Source organism: Canis lupus, chromosome 24, assembly GCF_011100685.1.
Source record: "Canis lupus familiaris isolate Mischka breed German Shepherd chromosome 24, alternate assembly UU_Cfam_GSD_1.0, whole genome shotgun sequence".
Taxonomy (NCBI): domain Eukaryota; kingdom Metazoa; phylum Chordata; class Mammalia; order Carnivora; family Canidae; genus Canis; species Canis lupus.
Genome location: NC_049245.1, coordinates 3,327,469 through 3,347,894, shown reverse-complemented (window position 1 = coordinate 3,347,894; position 20,426 = coordinate 3,327,469). Strand labels below are relative to the sequence as shown.

Here is a 20,426-nt window from a genome sequence, read left to right as displayed (position 1 = left end):
AATTCTTTATACTTGTTCTTTGCCTATTTCCAGGACATATATATTTTGAGCAAGTGGAAATGGTAAGAGGACTACTTGCAGATTTGAAATGACCATAACCTCTGAGAATGGTCTTGACAGAGAAGGGGTCTGGTTGGGTAATGTGCCTGACTTGGAGGGAAGAGGAAATGGAGCACAGGCAGAGCTGTAAGCAGCCCTCCCAGGAAAAAGAGAGAACTGTTGCAGACAAGATAGTAGGCACATTCCTCACATGAGGACAGATGCTGTGCTCATAGAAATCTGGTAAAAAGGAGATTTAAGACAGCTATGGATTGAGGAATGCTACCTTGAATCAAATGCTTAATATATATCTATAGATACACTTTAAACCTAGCAAAAAGATGCATTAACAGTTGGAGAATGTCTGAGCTCAGAGAAGGGACAAATAAGAATAATTTAAAGACAGGAAACTAATGAGCTGATTTTCTCTGTTGGTCCCACTACCAGGGTTTAGAACAGGAGATGCAGAGGATGATGATCACACATTTACATTTCTTGGGCAGTGTTCTGAACAGTGATCAAACAATAAAGCTTTTAAGTGCTCACTAGCCTCAGATATGACACCAAAAGTACAAGGAACCAAGGGAAAAAATATGAAAATTTATCAAGAGAGTGAGGGGACTGGAAAAAAAAAAAAGTGAAGAGACAACTTACAAGTCGTTCTGTGGTAAATATCTACAAATAATTTATCTGATAAGGATCTTGTATCCAGAATATATATATATATATATATATATATATATATATATATATATATATAAAACTCTTGTAATTCAATAATAAAATGAGAACTCAATTAAATGATTTGAATAGACATTTCTCCAAAGAAGATAGATACTTGACCAACAAACATATAAAAAGATGCTCAACATCATTAGCTATTAAGGAAATAGAAATTAAAACCCACCAAGATGGTTATGATCACAAGAATGAACAACAGAGGGAAGCCTGGGTGGCTCAGTGGCTGAGCATCTGCCTTCAGCTCAGGGTGTGATCCTGGGGTCCTGGGATCAAGTCCCACATCGGGCTCCCTGCAAGAAGTCTGCTTTTCCCTCTGCCTATGTCTCTGCCTTGTTCTCTGTATCTCTCCTGAATAAATAAAAAAAAATATATTTTAAAGAATGAACAACAGAAAGTATTGGCAAAGATGGGGAGGAACTGGAATTCTCATACCTGCTCATGGAAATGTAAAATGGTGGAGCTGCTGAGGAAAATAGTTTGGTAGTTCCTCAAGAGTTAAACACATGATCCAGCAAATCTACATTGAGGTATATACCCAAGAGAACTGAAAATGTATGTTCACACAGAAATCTGTCTACAAATGATCACAGCAGCATTATTCATAACAGGCAAAAGGTGAAAACAACTCAAATGTCCATAAACTGATGAATAAACAAAATATGGTGTTTCCACACAATGGAATATTATTCAGCCATAAAAAGGAATGAGATATTGAATGTGCTACAACATGGATGACCCTTGAAAACACTGCTAAGTGGAAGGCAGCAGATACAAAAGGCCACATATTGTGTGACTCCATTTATATAAATGTCCAGAATAAGAAAATCCACAGAGTCAGAAAAGAAATTAAGTGATTGCCAGGGGGTGTGGGGAGAAGGGGAATGACGAGTGACTATCAGTGGATACAGGGTTTCTTCTGGGAGTTATATGAACATTCTGGAATTGGATGAAGCTAGTGGTTGTACAATCTGGTGAATATACTAAAAAACACTGTATCACACAATTTAAAAGGGTGAGTTTTATGGCATGTGAATTATATCTCAATGGAAAACTGTCCCCCCAAATGCCTATTGGTATATAGCACACAATACATATTGTGGGGAGGGTCTTTGAATAAAAAGGTCCTCACTGACCACACTCTGGAATAGATGGACAGTGACCTGGCAGAGAACAAAGTACCCCAGGGACTATTCCTGGATCATTTATTCATGAAAGACACCTGAAAGGGAGCAGATCATGTGCCAGGGATTGTTCCAGGAGTTTGAGGGGAGCAAGATGAGAAAGACTACAGCATTCATGACCTATCTGGGAAGACAGACACCCATCACCTGTGAGCTGGTAAGTATCCCATGGATTGCATGGACCCAGATTGTGTGTGAATCCCTGTGGATGGAGAGTGGTCTAGGTCAGACAGCAAAAGGCCTGTCATGGCAGGAGGAATGACAGTCTCTAGCATCTGGGAATCACTGGGGGTTTTTAAACAGATGAATAGCAAGCTATGTCTGCTACTTGAGAGATAATGGTGAGGGAGGGCATGTGTGGAAGGGCCCAGAAGGGACAGAGATTGGAGGAAGAGAAACTAGTCAGGGAGAGAGATGTGATATGGGCCTCAAGAAAGCAGGGGTGGAAGGAAGGGAGAGGAGGCATTAGATTGTAGGGTTGCTCACAACTGGTGGGCTCAGATGATCAGAGGAGTCTGAACGGCCCAAAGGCATGCCAGGGGAGAAATACTGGGCAGGTGACAACTGTGTCCCAGCAGAGAGGCTTGGGCTGCAGATAAGGAGTGATGAGTCACAGGTTTGGAGACAGTTTTGAAGGAGAAAAGGGGAGCATGCAGTGCTGGGAACTCCTTCCAGCCAACTTCCTAGTGATGGTGGTGGTGGTGGTGGGAGTATATTCACAGGGAAGGAAGATGGAGGAGGGAGCCATGTCACAGAACCCTGGGAGGGCATTTCTGGAAGGAGGAGTCTCTGCTCCAATGCACTTCTCTATCCTTATCGTCCCTGGTATCTGCCACCCAGAGGAATATTCCATAGGTGGGCTGGCTTGGCATTTCATAGTCCTAAATAAATGGATGAAATTCCATAATCATCAAGACAGAAACAGATGCCAGTTACAGCCTTGAGCCATACATCATTTTTTACAGGGATTCTGTTTGTCTTTCAGTATAATGCAAATTTAAATTCTAAGACTGTGTAAGACCCCAAATAAATGAATCATTCAAAGTAAATGTCACAGCCTGGTAAGGGATGAAGAGGATGACTTTACTGAACAATGTAACCAAATAAAATGGATGTTCGGGAAAAAGGAAATTAAACACATGGAGGTATAAGATATTAGATTAGGTTTCAAACACTAATGATACACTCCTGGAGAGGAAAACAGTCCACTTCTGTTAAGACAGAAGAAAATACCCATGTAACCAGGTTTAAGAATAATTCTGAGGAAATGACAAGAGTAAGTGGAAATGGGACAGAAACAGGTTTGCTTCAGGCTATTAGATTACAGACTTTTGGAGTTCTGCTCCCATATTCCCACATCTTTCCGGTGCATTGAACGGATGGTCTCCCTCTCAGGATCTGAAATGCTTCAAGGGTGCAATGGATTTGATCTCTATTCAAATCAGCTCTGTTCAGGGGACTGATTTGTGAAGGAGCACACCCATTTCCATCTCCTCTGGTGCTGTGAGTACACCCCACCTTTGGTAAATTACCAAGAGAGAAAGGACCCTACGATACTGCCACTCCAAGTCTCATGGTGGTAAAGACATCAGTGACGAGAAAATCAGCCGTTTGGCCTACTTAACATCTGGAGAACAAGCTGTCAAGTGAGCGAGCAAGGATTCTGAAGACTGCTTTGCTGATGAAAACGACCCAAGAAGTGATGAATCAATACAAACAACAGAGAAGCCCAAGGGCTCTGCCATGCTTATGCTAATAGCATGGTTTCTGGGAGGAAGGGAGTCAATGTCACCTGAACTCTCTTTCACAGATTTCCATTCACCCTAAATATATGACATGTGAACGGCTAAAAATGTACTGTTGGCCTTAGCTGGAGAAATGGCTACCTCTGACATTCTGCTGGCACTCAACATCCATGTAAAAGTCACAACTAAATGTAAAACAATTAGAAATGCAGAAGCGGCTCTTAAAGTCTGGAATCTTCTTTGTTGCAAGGTATAGAAAGGGCAGACAATTGAAATAGCAGTAAATATGGATTTTTAAGCTCTAACTTTATCATCACTGACTGTAAAAGGAAAGCTATTATGAATACATTAAAGGTTATTATTTAGTGCAATGTGATTTGAACTGAATCATCCAATATTTATGCTTCAAGCACTCTTGCTTTGGATGCGAAAGCACATTCCATGTGCCCTAACAGATTAGTTTATTCCTAGGCTGATTCTAAAAATAAAACAGGGGACGCCTGGGTGGCTCAGTGGTTGAGCATCTGCCTTCAGCTCAGAGTGTGATCCTGGGGTCCTGGGATCAGGTCCCACATCGGGTTCCCTGCAGGGAGCCTGCTTCTCTCTCTGCCTGTGTCTCTGCCTCTCTCTCTCTCTCTCTCTCTCTCTCTCTCTCTCGTGTCTCTCATGAATAAATAAATAAAATCTTAAAAAAAAAACCAGACTCATGATGATATATGACAGACAAGAAAAGAATAAAGTCAATAAGGATAGAAAAAAATCTTCTTCGGCAAATATTCTGGTTATCTTTCTCTTGAAATATTCTCTGTGGTTGCCCATCAACAACCCACTGGGCCCAAATGAACTAGGACAGGGCTCAGGCATGACAGAATTAAATTTTCTCACCCAAAGTATTTGTACCAAGCTTTATACAGACTTTCTTGATTTTTCATTTCTGTAAACAACTTGGATGAAATATTCCATTTTATGATGTTTATAAGTTTGAGCTATATTTGTTTTTTTCTTTTTAGCATTTAAAAAACACAAATATATCTGAAAACAAAAGAATACTTCTATATTGCTATAAAAATAATTATTAAAAAAATAATTATAGTGGCTTAATGGCATCTGAGTTTTCCAGGAAGATATTCATCTTAGCACCAATTATCAGATGACAAGGAGAAACTCCAAGAAAAGTTAGGGGGTTACCAAAGGTAAGCGACCTAGAAACTAAAGATCAGCTCATGTGAAGGGTGCCAAGGGGCCTCCTCTGGCCTACGCAGACTCTGTTTTACTGGGTAAAATAGGGCATCACAGCACACCTGAGTGATAACCATCACTGCTGACTGACACTCGAAACTCAATATACCCACAGACTTATCAGTTGGAGCAAAAAAAGACTGCCACAATTATCCAAACCTAACTGGAAATTTGGGGAAATTCTAATACTACAAAGCTCTTCCATGATCAGAAGTAGCAAAACTATGTTTGCCACTTGCTACTAAAGTGACTGGTTTCTGGCAATTGAAGACAGTGTACAATGCAAATGGTTCACTTAGGCAGAAGCTACACCAAGTGGACACAAGAGCCGAGCTGTCACACTGAGCGGCACTAGGTGGGGGCATACATGGATGCAGCGTACGGTAGAATGGCTCCAACCATAGGCACAACCAGGCCTGGTGACAGGTATGGGCTCTGTCTAAACTTCAAGCGGTCAGATGAGTACAGAGAAAAACTAATTTCATTAATATTGTGACTGTGGAAGGGGTTTTGTGCAGCTGGAAGGCAAAAAGCACCTTCTACTCCTTTTACAACTGTTTCAGCAACTGGGTCAGTGTTAGGTTTAAGAAGCCAGAAAAATATATAAAAGCTGAATAATGTAGTGGGAAATTTTTATGTTTTGCTTTCAAGGTTGGTCACAGAAATTCCCAGGGGTTGATGGAATGACTGATTTTGTGTTAAAAATTGTTGGTCTGGATGAAGGTCTAGTTGCTTGACACCAACAGATGTCTTTGCATGGGTGTTGATGAAAGCAGCGTGGAGAAACAACCTTTTCCATTGGGCCCAGGACCCTGCATGGTGGTGATTGTGCCACTCCTAGTTCTTGGGGAGAAACAGAAACTGCCCATAAGGAAAGTGGCAGAGATCTCAGAGAAAAGTCCAACATGAGGTTTAGGCATGGTGGCCACATGGTCTCGGAGACAGACAGTTGGCAACACATAATGTACACGATGCCCTTTTACAAAAGTACTCCGACGTGAAAAGTCCCTGTTCGTGACAGCCCTCTGGGTGAGGTGTTTCTGTTTATGGCCAATAATCAAACTGCATCCTGAGTATAAGTTAGCCCCAGCCCCAAGGCACCTCTGCTGATGTGGCAACAACTATAGGTTGATATTTAGAGAGTGATGCCAACTAAAATGATCATGTGCTTTCCATAGGCCATGCACTGTGCGAGGGGTCTTATAGGCTGTTAAAACATCTCTTCCTGGCAACTACCTGTATGTTTTTTTCTATTACTCTTTTCCTTAGGGAAGGAGACTAAAGTGCAGAGAGCCAAACTCCAGGCCCCTCGGATGGTAAATGCCAGGGCCTGGACTCAAGCCCCAGCAGCCTGACTTTGGAGCCCCCACTCTCAGTCGTGGCTCTGCCTCTTGAGGTCAGAATTCTCTGAGGAGAAAAGTCCAGCGTAGCCACAACTAACAGAAGGCCCAGATCCAGGCCCAAGAACATTCCATGTTTTTATGGAAACCTAAGGGAAGAAACGGAAACCCTTTTCCTATATCCCCCAGTTCAGAGACTATTCTCCAACACCTTAGGAGAAAGAAAACTTGTTGCATTTCCAAAGATGTTTCCTACTGCCAATTAAATAAATCTCAACACTTGGATATCAAGTAAGTATTTCCAGGCATAACATGTTAGAGAAATTCCTGTGGGTTCAGGCAGGGACAGAGGGACTTTTTCACTAACCCCTATTAGTGTGCAATTCCTTGTCTGCAGCATGGGACTTCTGTTGCAAGGGCCCCAGGTCAGGCCACCCTTGCACTTGCTTCTGTCACTCGTTCCTTCATTAAAACTACCTCCCACCTTTGGCAGGCTTGCCCATAGGCTGGCGTCCTCATACCCCAGTGCCTGGCACCCTGTATCTGATGGTGGACAGTATGGGGTGACCACTGCATTCTCTGTGCTTCTGGTGACGTTCCTATTCACCTGTGGTGGTGTCCTCCATGGCTTTTACCTGGCACCTGACAGTGTCATACCAATGACCCCACAAATTGTCAGTTACAGGAAAGCAATTTTCTCCACGAGCTATGGCTGAATCTGGCTCAGGGTAAACTGTGGGAAGAAAGATTTTTGTCTGTGTGTTTTCTTTTGTACTTGGACAATATATGTCATCAGGTGCAGAGTGGATATTCAATCCCATTTGAGTCTGACATTTGGATAACAGATTCAATACCTATACTACATTTCAGTAGGTACTTTCTAATATCTAGAATTTTCCATTTTTCAGAGTAATGCAAAAGGAAATAAACAAGACTGATCCACTGGGAACAAAGATCAGAATTAGAAATTCTCTCATAATAGCTCATGCTTTAAAAAGAAAACATACAGGGATCCCTGGGTGGCGCTGCGGTTTGGCGCCTGCCTTTGGCCCAGGGCGCGATCCTGAAGACCCGGGATCAAATCCCACATCGGGCTCCCGGTTCATGGAGCCTGCTTCTCCCTCTGCCTGTGTCTCTGCCTCTCTCTGACTATCATAAATAAATAAAAATTAAAAAAAAACATACAGATAAAAAATGATAGGAGTCTGTATCTTGATTTTAGATGTCATTATATTATTCCACTTTGCACTTTAAATGAAAACTGCCTGCTTTTATATTTTATATGCAAAATTCCCTAGCAGAAATCCTGTTCATTCTGACTAAAATATATTTGTCACATTACAAACAGGAACAGTTATGAATGCTGTTGAAGATCAAATTCCCAACTCATACAATTCTCTAGGACTTTCCATATTTGGGTCTCATAAAGTCACTATCATCTTCATGACAAAAAATATAACTACAGTATTACTTAAAGTTATAATCAAATCATTCTTTTGCAAATTAAGATACTTACTCTTGGAAAAATAACCAAATTGAATTAGGTGTGTCTTTTCTTGAGAGATCAAAAGCAGCTCCATTAAATCACCAGTTTTATATTATTAATGGCATGAGACATGGCCCAGATTAGGAAAATGTCCTTTGGAACCACTTTGTATTTTATTTAAAGAGAGCTGGAGATGTTCTTCACAATTCAAATGTGAAGTAGAATTGTATCAGATGTTCCCAGATCAGGAAGACAGATAGGATCCCAATGAAATAGACTCTACCAGAAAGCCCAGGTTCCTCTTCCCTCAGTTCCTTATTACTTGTGATTATTGTGCCTGTCATTCACCCATCCATCCAGCCAGCCAGCTAATATTTATTTAAATCTTACTATGATAAATCCACTTTTCTTCCTTCGGATGTAAAAAACAAAACAAAAAAACCCAAAAACTTTCTTGCTTCATAATTCTCTTGTAAGTCTTGAGTTCTAGAATATATAATACTCAACCATCACAGTGTTATAGTATTTTGGGAGGATTCTAAAACACATTATTGCTCTGAGTTTACATTATAATTAGCCTGAGTTCTAGTAGGGCAATACCACACTTAGAATAAAAGGCAATCCTTGTGAAATAAACAATAACCTGCCCATTGCTGGCATACCGCTCTGCCCTTTTGTAGCTACGAACCCACAGGGTCCTCTTGGAAATCTCAAACCATAGATGCTGAAGCAGAGACAGGGAGCAGAAATGATCCTTCTGAGACTACCCAGCGAGTACTCAGCAGGGCTTAAACTCAAGCCCAGGCCGATTTGTTTCAAATGCTGGCCCCTTCTACTCTCTTATGCTGTTTTAGTTTAATTTGAATATTATTTTAGTTAAGAGTCTGCAGTAGTCATGCAAAGTCAATTCACAAATACTATTACTTGCTGACAGGGAGGGTGAAATTAGAGAAATTAGATCCTTCTCTCTTCCTCCAGAACCAAGAGTAGCACATAATAAATTGGCAATTTTTATAGCTAAACTAACATAAATGGTGACTACCAACCTGAATTATTATCTGTATTATTGATGTAAAAAGCCAGAATTCAGAGTAATAAGCTGTATTAATTCAATTGTTTCATTTATGCATCAGGAAGGGATTGGGAAATTTAAATGAGTCCATTTAATGCAAAATTAATCTTACTTTGATTATTCCTCATCACATCTTTAAGACAGTCGGTATATCATTCTAAAGTTTAGCTTTATTAATTATTTTGAATGGACATTTTCAATGAAAAAATAATTTAGCATCATCATATATGTATTTTGAAGTTTCAACACTGGAGAACAATGCAGTTTTTCATTGCAAGGCCCATTCGGCTTTTGCGTCACAATCAAAACACTGAGAGGCAAGAAGACGGGATTGCTATTCTTCAACTGTTATCTTTCTTGGGCAATAAAGGTCTGGCAAATCCTTATTTTTAAATTATGTGCTATTTAGTGTCATTAAAAACCACTATAGGGGCTACACTCATCTTTGCAATGACTTTGAGCAAGAGGGATGAGAGACACAAGTCTGATATTCCATGTACTTGTGGCAGAGAGCATGGTCTAAGCTGACCCTTAAGGGACCCATTTGGCCCTAGGCAAGTAGCTGGCCTTGCAGAACCCCAGTTCCTCATCTGAGAGAGGGGTTCAGGGCTTAACTGTAAGGCCATGTTGCCATATGGGTGCTGAGCCCCGGGGCCAGGTAGAATGTTGCTCATGACTGCAGCAGTATCCCTATTAGTAGTTGTTGGTAAGGGATAACTGTGGGGTGGGGAGGCTAGGCATCACAGAGCAGAGGATGGAAGGAAGGATGGCACTGGGGCTGAGGACTGGTCAGCACCCTGTACAGTGGCCAGACATCTGGCCCAGAGTGGTGGGCCTTGATGAGTGTTAAGGCATCTCCTTGTCCCATGGCCTAAAATTGCTTCCCCCAACAATGGAGAAACATTTCAGGGGAAATGTTCTTCTCAACTAAAAACTGAAACAGGAGGACCAGGGACTATGATAATCATCATTTTAGATGATGGAAACTTGAGTGCTGCCTACAGTGGATTCTGAATCTCATCAATTAAATGGGCGATTTACTTGTGAATTGATGATTCTGACTATTCTGGCCCCTGACTTCTTAGAAACGTCATTTTAGAAATTCCCTTGGTATTTCTCTACTGCTCTTACCCTCCAGACTTCTCCATACTCACATGCTGATCATAGAGATGGGGTCCCACTACTTTCATGGGACATCACATATGCATGCCCCGGGGATCCCCTGTCCCAGTATGTGTTTGACTTGGCCCCTAAGGGTGAAGGAGAGTGCATGAATGAGAGGGTGTTAAAAAAAAAAAAAAGTCTACATGTCCTCAATCAGGAGTAATTATTTTTTTAAGTTCATGGAGACTGTAAGACATCAAACTCATGGTCTCTGCCTGTTCCCCAGTTTACCACTGGTGCGGCATGACTGACTACAGGATACGCTTCCCAGGGCTTCTAGGTAGTGCATATAAATGCTCCAGGGACTGAGAACTGGGACCTGGCTGGGCCCTTTGAGGTGATTGGGATACTCTGTTGGGTGGCTTCTTCCTGCAGCACAGCTCCAAGACTTGGGTGGAGTGTGTATATGCAGGCAAAGAATGATGGAGGAGGGGGTGGGGAGTGCCGGGGCAGAGAAGACCATCTATAGAACTATGGATAACAGGGCTCCTTAGGAATAGGACTGGGAGAAGTCTAGATGTGAGCAGCAGAAGGTGTGGTGGCCCCTGAAGAGGGAAGCCTGACTGCGACAGGCTGCGACAAGGTGGGTCTGGCTGAGGGGAAGGAGAGATGACACAGCACAGGAGCCTGACAAAGAAAGCCCCTGACACAGCCCTGAGGATGCCTCTGGGTGAGAAAAATAGCAGGGCCTCGGAGAGGAAACCAGACAGGTAGAGGGCATTCAAAGAGCACACAGGCCTTGAGGGGTACCTGGCAGGCTCAGTTGGTAGAGCATCTGACTCTTGATCTCAGGGCTGTGAGTTTAAGCCCCACATTGGCAGTGGAGCCTACTTAAAAAAATAAAATGTTTGGGGCGCCTGGATGGCTCAGTTGGTTAACCATCTCATTCTTGATTTTGCCTTAGGTCATACTCTCAGGGTTGGAGGATGTAGCCCAGAGTCAAGATCTGAGCTCGGTGGGAAGTCTACTTCTCTCTCGCTCCCTCTGCCTCTCCCCCTGCTTGAGCTCTCTTTCTCTTTCTAAAATAAATAAATCTTAAAAACAAACAAACAACAAAAAAAACAAACCAAAGAGCAGACAGGTTTAACGGATGGTACAGAGAAAACAAATTTAATCATACAACACATTTTATAGTTTTTAAACGTTTTACTGAATTTGCAAGACTATTCTGCAAACTGGCAATAGATTACTCTAAAAATACTCTTGAGATAGGGGATAGAAATATGCAAAACAATTTTAAGCATCTTTGTTTCTGAGATACTCAAAGTGAGGTGTTGCCAGGTCATAATGTCACATAGAAAGCACATGTGCACCTCTGGGTGGGGCAGCAGTTCCTGATATAGGACTGTGTCCTGGGTCTTCCCTCCATGTGCAGTTCAAGTGGAGTCTACCTTTAATGTAAAGTAGCTACTAATGTCGCTCATACAGATTTAATAAGAGATAAAAGGATTAACTTTTAACTAATAAATTACATGTAGCTCACTAAAATCATATATCTTTTTGAAAAAGCACTTGCTAAGCGGAATTCTAAGGGCTTGGAAGAAGCAGCCATTGTTGCAAAAGGGTCAGGATCACTTGTCACTGTCAGAAGTCACCAAGAGAGCAAGCCATTTTTCCCCCTAGATGATCTGACCACTACAGAGTAAGATGCCTGGGTCATTTTCTATAGGGATGGTCCAAAAATGTAGGTGATTATAATTAGCTGCCTAGTGTCACAAGCCAGGAGATACCATTAGACAAAAACTGGGGGAAGGTCAAAAGTTTTCCCCATGAGTTTTGTGACAGTGCTAATCTTATTATTAAAGGTGAGCAATAAGCCACCTAAAGAGCTTTTACCTTTGGACTTCTTGAAGGACAAATTAAACACATCTACTTGGACTTTTTATCACTTAGTAATGCTATAAAATTCCCTTCACTAGAAGAGAATTGAAAATAAAGGCCACTGCATTTTCTTAGAAAACAGTTATGTAGAGTTAATGAGTTAAAGGAAATGAAATAGCAGACTAGTTCACCATTTGAAAATCGACTCCACCACATTACACGTATATGGGAAACCAAAGAATTCTTTACTTACTTAGAATGTCTTATTTTGAAAGAATAACCTCTGATGTCTCGCCAAATAGCCTCATCCCTGCGTGTTTTGTGTTTTGTTGTTGTTAGCTGGCCTCCTGCTTCTGATAGGGAGGATCATTATCATTGTAAAGTGCACAAATTCCTCAAACTGCCCATTTTTGGAGTTGCCATATGAAAAGTAGCTGCTCTCTGCCAGGGCCTTTCCAGTAGGGCATGGCCAGGACCTCTGCTCCAGCTCTCTGGAGACCCACATCTGGCTCGCTGCTGTGCCTCCAACATCGGCTAGTGCTAAAGAGCCTGTAGTTTAAGAAAACACCATTCACATTTAGTGACAACCCATTTGGCCATTTTCACTTCATGCCAAGAAGACAGACATTCCTATCCATCCATCCATTCATCTGTCCGTCCACCCATCTGTCCATTCACAAACATAATTATTACTCCTATTCTGTGTCAATCATGTGCCGAAATTATTTGGAAAAATTCTCAGGAAATTCTCTGAAGATGTTGGCTATTTTCACTTCAAAGGTGAAGGAAGCAAGGTTCTGAGAAGTTAAAGATTAGGCGAACATTGGCAACTTCATGGTATAACCTAATAATGTGTCCTGAGCCAGAGGGAAGGGGAGGGAGGGAGGGGGAGAGAGAGGGAGAAAGAGAGAACAAGCACACAAGTAAGGGAGTGTAAGACTGCATTCTTCCCACAGAATAATTTGAAAGAGGTGGAAGGAACTAGAAGAGATATTTAAACCCAACTGGGGGGCTGGGAGAAGCCAGGCGCACATGGGAGACCACCTCCAGCGGCTGTTAGTCTGTGAAATCAGGAATAAGCCCTTTGATGTAAGCAATAAATGCAAATTCAATTTTAACAATCTGTACATTTCTGTACAAGTTGCACCACCCATGGTTTGACTTACCTTACAAGGTTAAAATATTTCTTAGATGAGGTCTGGCAACTGTAAATATTCATGAACAAACCCACTCAGCCCATTTAAAGCAAGCTCTTACTAATCAATTTTATAATTAATGTGTTCTCACTTAAATCTAGTTGGCATCATGCACCCAAAGGGCTACAGAGACGAGGTCACCCGAGAAGTTACATGGTCTGGATATTTGCTTGAGAACAAAGACAATGTTCATAACAAAATTGGACAGGGATTTCTGTTTCAAAGTGTAATGGGTAAGTGCAAAAACAGTTTAGAAATGCAGTCAACACTGATAAAATTCTGAAACTTCAGAATAGATAATAGATTAAATAAGAAATATAATATTCCATAACGTGCATTTTCTATAGTAAAGTACCTCTAATAAAAATGTACATAAAAGTTTTATGTTTTTGAGCAAAAAAATGTACTCCGTTTTAATAACAGCTTCTCAGACATAGCTTTCAGCTGGAGAGTGTCTGCTGTGGGAAGAAGAAAGAGAAGGGAAAGAATGGTGATGTGCTAGGTGGAGAGAAGGGTGTCTGGAAAAAACTCCCGAAGACCCAAGCTTTAGTAATTGAGATCAGGCAGTGAGAAATAAAGTGGCTATATGCAAAATGAAAGCAACAAGGAAGGCAAATTTTAATAAGGTGGCTAGCCTCCCCCAGACAAAAGTCACTTACATCCCTGCACAGGCCTCTCCTGAGGATTCACTCTCCTGTTGGACAGTCAGCAACAGGTCCTGGCTTTTAAATGAAAAGGTTCAAAGCCAGAGTAGATGGGTAAGAGTAAAAGCATGTACACATAAGTGGAGATGCTTTCAGCCCCTCTGAGTTCTGCGGGGCTGTTTCAGTTGTACCCGAAATCACTGAGAGCAAGTTGCAGACATCCTAACACAAGACACAGAGATGTTTTAGGCTAGACGCTCTGAAGTGAAGACAAAGCTGGGGAAGGCCATTTCCTAGATGGGGTGCACTTGTTTTAAAGCAGCGTGTCATCTTTTATCTCATACCATCTTATGAGGCTAGAGTACTATATTTACATTCCTTCTACAGAGAGCCATTCAACGTGAACTCACAAGAAATAATTCCACAAGTTACTCTTCTGCTATTTTTACCCTGTGCCCAGAAATTAGAAAAAAACATTACAGAGAGATGGCTCTGCAGGTGGCATCAGTTACACTTCCAGAATTCTATCTGTCCCAACACTTGAGGTGCAAGGGGATGCACCTAATACCTGGGAGCAGTGGACACTGCAGCCCCATTTCTTTGCAAGAAGGCTGACGCCAGGGTGCTGTGCCTTAATGACAGATGCTCTTACTGCTGTTGGAGGCTGCCGACACTCAGCTCAGCCCCAAGCTGAAGGAGACAGTCCTGTGAAGTGGTGCAGTGGGAGATGAAATGTGCAAAAATATGAAACTGAATTCCATGATGGAGAGGCAGACGTACAACCTGCAAGTGTCACATGTTCAGTCATCCCTGAGCAGGCACCGCTGGGAGGGATGACAATAGGGGTGGACAACAGCCCCTGCTTTCACTGGCTCCATCTTTTAGGGAGAGAAATATACACCAAGGACCTAATGCTGAGCAAAAGGGAAAAGATGGTAAAGAATAAACTTTTAATCAAATGTAAGCTCACTAAATGATATCTGAGGGAGAAGACTAGGGAACTGAGGTCACCCTGCTCTAAAGGCTGTTGAGGCAGAGGGCTGAGCACACTCTCCTTTGCCAAGGCAGAGAGGAGGGGGAACTCTGCAGGAGATGTGGAATGGTACCATTTTTAGCACAGAAGGAAATGGGCCGGTGGTGGAGCTGTTGAGAGGCTGCCAGAGTCCTCTGTGGTGAGACCAGGGGTGTCTTGCTCAGGGGAACAGGGGACCCCAATGCTAGAACAGGTGTGCAGAGCTCTCTATGGGCAGGGGCTACATTGTAGTCCCTTTCCAGGGACTGCTCTGGATTGAACTCACACGGACCAGAATCAAGATGAAGTCTGTGGGCACGATTAGTAGGAGCTTTTGGAGATTTCTTGCTTCAAATTCTGTGTAAGTGAACAATCCCCCCAAAAACTGTATTGTAGCTCCTGAAGTCTGAAAATAGGGTGACTTAATGTATTAGGTCAAATCATACAAAATGGCTGCAAGATTTTTGGCCTACAAAAGTGGAAATTTCATGTGGTCACTGATTACTCTGGAAAGCACACAGGCCACATAAAATCCCCGAGTAGGCCTGGGCCACAGCCCCATTGTGGGTACAGGCCACTGGCTCACCAGGGAGTTGGATGGCCCCCAGCATGCAGTGCTTTCCGAATCCTTGAAACTGCCCCATGATGGAGCCTCAGGACTACTAAAATCCCCAGTGCTTCCATGTCCTACCGAACCAATTCCAGACCTTCATCTCTTTCTAAAGAGGCCTCCATCAGTTCGTAAATACCACCCCTACTATGTCAAATGACTTATTAAGATAGATCTTTCCTAGCTCAGAGGTGATATTTACCTATTCCCTCTTCTGACACAGTTCCTAACATGAAGGCAGAATGAACTGGTGGCTGACAGAGAAGGTGTACTCAAGTGTTGCAACAAAAAATGAGCAATGGGGCAAAACATCCCTGCCCAGCGCACAGAGGTACAGAAACTGCTGCACGGCAGCTGAGGGCATGGCCTATCCTCCCCAGGGAGGCAAACACCAGTATGGCTTGCAAAGATTGCAACTGATTGATCCTGTTGAGTCTGTCACCATAAAACTGGAGGTGGGAGAGTCATCCGAGCAGAAGGAATAAAAAGCCCTGGCCTTGTTAGGGTTGTTGGGTCCAGGGAAGGAGGTGAGTCTGTGCCCCGGACCACTGGAAGGGTGGGAGCAGTTCCTTCCCATGTCATGACGGCCATGCCAGACGCAGCCTGTGAATTTGTGCGTGAGCAAGGAGCCAGGCAGGGTTGCCATCGGTTGGAGACGTCCTGGACAGCTCATTGGAGGCTCAGGATTCTGAATGCTCTCTGCAGGACCTTGGCAAGGTCCTTACCCTCCCTGAGGCCCTGGTCACCTCTGTAAAGTGGGTATATTACAGAAACCAGCTGTTAATGTATGTGTAATATATAACATGTACAATGTTACATTAGCTAACTGCTGGTTATTGTTATGAAATAGATGCTTACCTTCTACAAATAAGGAAATTAAGTCAGACTAGTGAGCACCAACTGCTTTGAATGTCTCAAAGACCTGGTGACTTAGAATACCCACGACTCCACTCCCTCCCACACGCTATATCCCATCTGGTAGCAAATTCAAATGTGTCTAGAACCTGACCACTTGTCACCACTACATGCCACCCCTGGCCAACCCAGGGCCTTTGTCCTTGGATTGCAGCTGCAGTCCCCTCTCTGCTTTGCCAGCCTCTCTGCACCCAGCAGTGGGGGTAATGATGGGACGGTGTCCCTCTAATGGCTCCCATCTCACAGAAAAGCAAAGTCCTTATGGCATTTGGTGAGATCCCACCCTACTGGGCCCCTGCCATCAATCACATCTGACCTGTGTCCTCTGCCTGGAATGTTCTTCCCAGAAACCCCCTCGCCTCCTTGTGAGCCACCCCAATCCAGTCCCTTCTCTTTCCTCCATACTCCTCATATCTTATTGGGCTCTGCATCTTCATGATTTGTCCTTCTTGCTGTGTGCCACTGCCTACTTGAATGAAAGCTCCAGAAGGGCAGGCATTGTGGTGTTTTGGTCAGGGTTTCATCCCAGGCCTCCTGCTTATAAGCGTTAGTACCAACTCCTTGTGTGGCTGGCTGGCTGGCCGGCTGGCGGAACATGGCAGTGATTGATGCTGGCTTTTTACCCTGGTTCAGAGCACTCAGATGAGGATAGGATGAGGAGTCTGCCTCCATGGTCCCTGTGAATCCTTGAAGGAGGGTTTCTTAATCTATGTCTATGGACAGACCCCAGTGGTCTCTTTCAGGTGATGATCAGGATTCAAGGAGACCTTGGACTTCTATGGTATAAAATACATCCTTATTTTCACTCCTCTAAGTGAAATTAAGCAATTCTTTCCATTATAAATATGGACAATGAACTATAGTGGTACTACCTGTGACTCTGTCACCAATGGAAATTACAGATGTTTTCATATCACATTATGGTGCTGCCAATGTCTCAAAATATTGGTTTCACTCATCATTGCTTCAAAATTACAGTAGTTACAATGCCCACTGCTAGAGCTTAATATTTAATGCATGCATAACAATGGCCATATACCACTAATGGGCTTGATTTGGAAAGCATTTCACTATACCTGAATTACTTTGTAATCCTAAGCCTTTTCTACATTTATAAACATTTTGAGAAGGGCAGGACGTCCACTGCACAAAGGAGTTTGAAGGAACCTGCTGGTAGGACAGCCAGTCATTAAGTTCTAGGGTATGTGCTCAAAATTAAGTCCTCAGAAGGAGTATAAGGGCGACACCCCTGGGAACCACTAACAGTATGGTTCAGTTGCATCTGCCCAACCTCCCTATCCATGGCCAGCATCAGCTTATCTTACAGATGTGGAACCAGCCAGAGAGAAGGGATATTGCTGAGGTCCAACTGGGAACAGGATTCAGATCTGGTTTCTAGTTCTAGAATCCTGAGCCAGTGTTAAGAGGGGCTGCCAGTAAGTCTCTGCAGTTTGAGCAAAACAAAATGGACTTCCAAGCTAGAGTGGCACACACACACACATGCTTCTTGTCCAACAACTAAATTTAAATATATTTACTTTGTTCTTGCAGAATACTTATGTAAAATGGAGCCTGAAAAAAAATCATTTAGGAAAAAGGGACATGATCTGGGTCATTTTCCATTGGAAAAGACACAATATGTGGGAAGGAGGAAAGGGATTACACATATGAAACAAACTCTGCTGCTGCACTAATAGCTTTTCACGTACCATTGTATTTGTTATCCCCTTTCACAGATGTGGAAGCTGAGGCTTGGAATAATGGCCTGACTTGGCTCAGGTGGCTCTCCCATTTTACAGCTAACTGGCTTGACTGCCATTTGATAATAAATATAATGAGAAACACCCAAGACCTAACACGTGTCCTTTTTTCTTTTTTAAAGATTTTATTTCTTTCTTTGAGTGAGGGAGAGAAAGGGAACGCAAGTGGGGAAAGTGGTAGATGGAGAGGGAGAAGCAGGCTCCCGGCTGAGCAGGGAGCTCAATGCAGGCTCAATCCCAGGACCCTGAGATCATGACCTGAGCCGAAGGCAGACACTTAACTGACTGAGCCACCTGGGTGTCCCTAACACCTGTTCTTCTAAGCAATCCTAGTAACTCTTTACAATTAGTTACCATGAATCAGACCCAGTCCCCTGCTAGAACTGTTTCTTTCATTTTGGGTTTTCTAATGATAGCTACTGCCCTGGGGGCAGGGGTGGGATTCACCAATAGAAAAGCTCCAGGCAACAGTTACAGCCCCTCCGAATCAACAGCCACACGCACAGCTTCAGAGCAACACAAAACAGGTAATTTAATTTCATAAAAGGATCTTTCTACAGTTTGTTTTTTTCCTCCCAGCCTATTGAAATGTACACACCACGAGGACAAAGTACAAGGTGCTGTTCGGCTGTAATTTTACTTCTGCACATATTTAATGTGCTGCTGGGGATGAAACATTTCATGGTTCCTGTGCTCAGTAAATGAAATAAATCAATGTGTTTAAGAGAGAGCGATTTTTTTTTTCCCTTGCTGCTTGGGGGGAAGAGCTCTTTACTTTTCTATTAACATGAACTTAATGAACCATTTCACATTCAAAACCCCTTAGAAAGGTCATAATGCCTATTTCCTAATTAAATTTTTTTTAATTCAAATAATGCTAATTTTCTTTTATATCTCCACATGGGGAGCAGTGCCTTATAAAAAAAAATTAACTGGAACAAACAACAGAATTGAGTGAGGACTACTTCAGTGAGTTAAAGATCGATGCTTGTAGGGCTTCATAAAGGAAGACAGAAAGAGGAAAGGCCTGGCCCAGCATTTTAATAAATATAACCAAAGAACCTCAAAATTTGGGTTTCTATGGAATTCAGGCCTAAATAAAGTTTATCGTTTGGGGACAAGTTGGTGTGATGCTTCTAAATGAGCAGCCACAAAGCCAACATGCTTTAACCAACAATGGTTACTCTGATTTAGGTGCTTTTGCTCGGATTTCCTTTACGTTGATGCCGAAATTTCACAGCCTGTATTAAAAACGCTGAGGCTTCATGTGATGCAGAAACAGGTACTTGAGGCTCACTTCATTCTCAGGCCAGTCTGATTTTTTTCCCCTCCTAATTGCAGCAGACAGCATCAGAGCTTTGTCAGCGTTACCTGCTCTGAATAGAAGCACTCTTGGACCGCCTCGTCAAAGACCAGGGAAGAAAGCAGGCTCTCTGGCTGGCAGCGGTCTTGGATTCTCGCCCCTGGCCATACTGTGCAATCACGCTGTTTATTCCACTGTAACAATCAGACGGCGCGAGCGGAGCACCTGGTCCTCCCGGCCGGGCCTTCCTTGGCAGCTGACGGGCAACCTCGCTGCCAGGTGGTCACGCTTCAATTACATTAGCTAGCCATTCTAGGGTTAACGAGGACCCACTTTCTTCAGAATGCCCCGGGAAAATCAGTTCTTCATAAAGGACAGTATGCCTTTTGTTGATCACTGAACAATGTTGCTGAAAATCCATTAAATTAAATTCTCTTTATTGGACTGCATAATGCAGTCGCGATAGCCCCAGCGAGAAGTTTGCACGTTTATTTACCAAATTTCTGAATAATTTATACATGGATCCTGGCTCTTCTTTCATTTAGTGGCCAAATGTTTCTTCGGAATGGAACAGTGTGGCTTTGCCTTCATTTTACTATGGGTTAATGCTTACTCGCAAATAAAAAAACAAACAAAAGCAGAAGTGAATTGAAAACTGGCCAGAAGAGTTAAGTCTCATTTTAACTCAGAATCCATATTCCAACTTTCTTTCACAGGAGGACTTTCAAATATATTGGCATGAATTTACATAATATGCTTTAAAAAAATCTTTCATATCACCATTTTTGTAACAGAAAATGGAAGAGATGGAAACAAGAGTGGGGAGGGAGAACGGTCGCTGAGCTGTAGGTACGGGAACTGGGGCCGAGGCTCAGGTGGAGGTGAGTCTGGGTGGAACTGCACACACAATCGTGGAGTTAGATGGGCAGCTAGGGTGCCGCCCTTCCACCCACCGGAGCTGCTTCCTGCAGGCCTCATGAGGCGGGTGGGCAGAAGAGCAGCAAACTGGTGCCTCCCTGCCCTCTTCTTCCTTTGCTTTCCCCCTGGAGGAGCCCTTTGCTGTTCTGGGGGGGTGCTTAAGGTTTCTGATGGTTAGATACCCTGGCCGGCAGCTTTGAATACACGGCTACACAGTTTGAATGTGTTTTAAGAGCTTGA

At 43.0% G+C, this 20,426-nt stretch overlaps 1 protein-coding gene across 8 annotated transcripts in view; it reads right to left on the bottom strand.

Annotated features, from left to right (window-relative positions):
* The window catches only part of RALGAPA2 (Ral GTPase activating protein catalytic subunit alpha 2), a 327,065-nt gene that overhangs the window by 30,187 nt on the left and 276,452 nt on the right, over positions 1 to 20,426 (bottom strand). The window contains exon 39 of one of the 8 annotated variants that reach the window (XM_038571433.1): positions 11,538 to 12,377. The exons of the other annotated variants lie outside the window; for them this stretch is intronic. The gene's annotated coding sequence lies outside the window, so the exon portion shown is untranslated. Of the gene's footprint in view, positions 1 to 11,537; positions 12,378 to 20,426 lie in introns of those variants that run through there. 8 annotated transcript variants of the gene reach the window in all.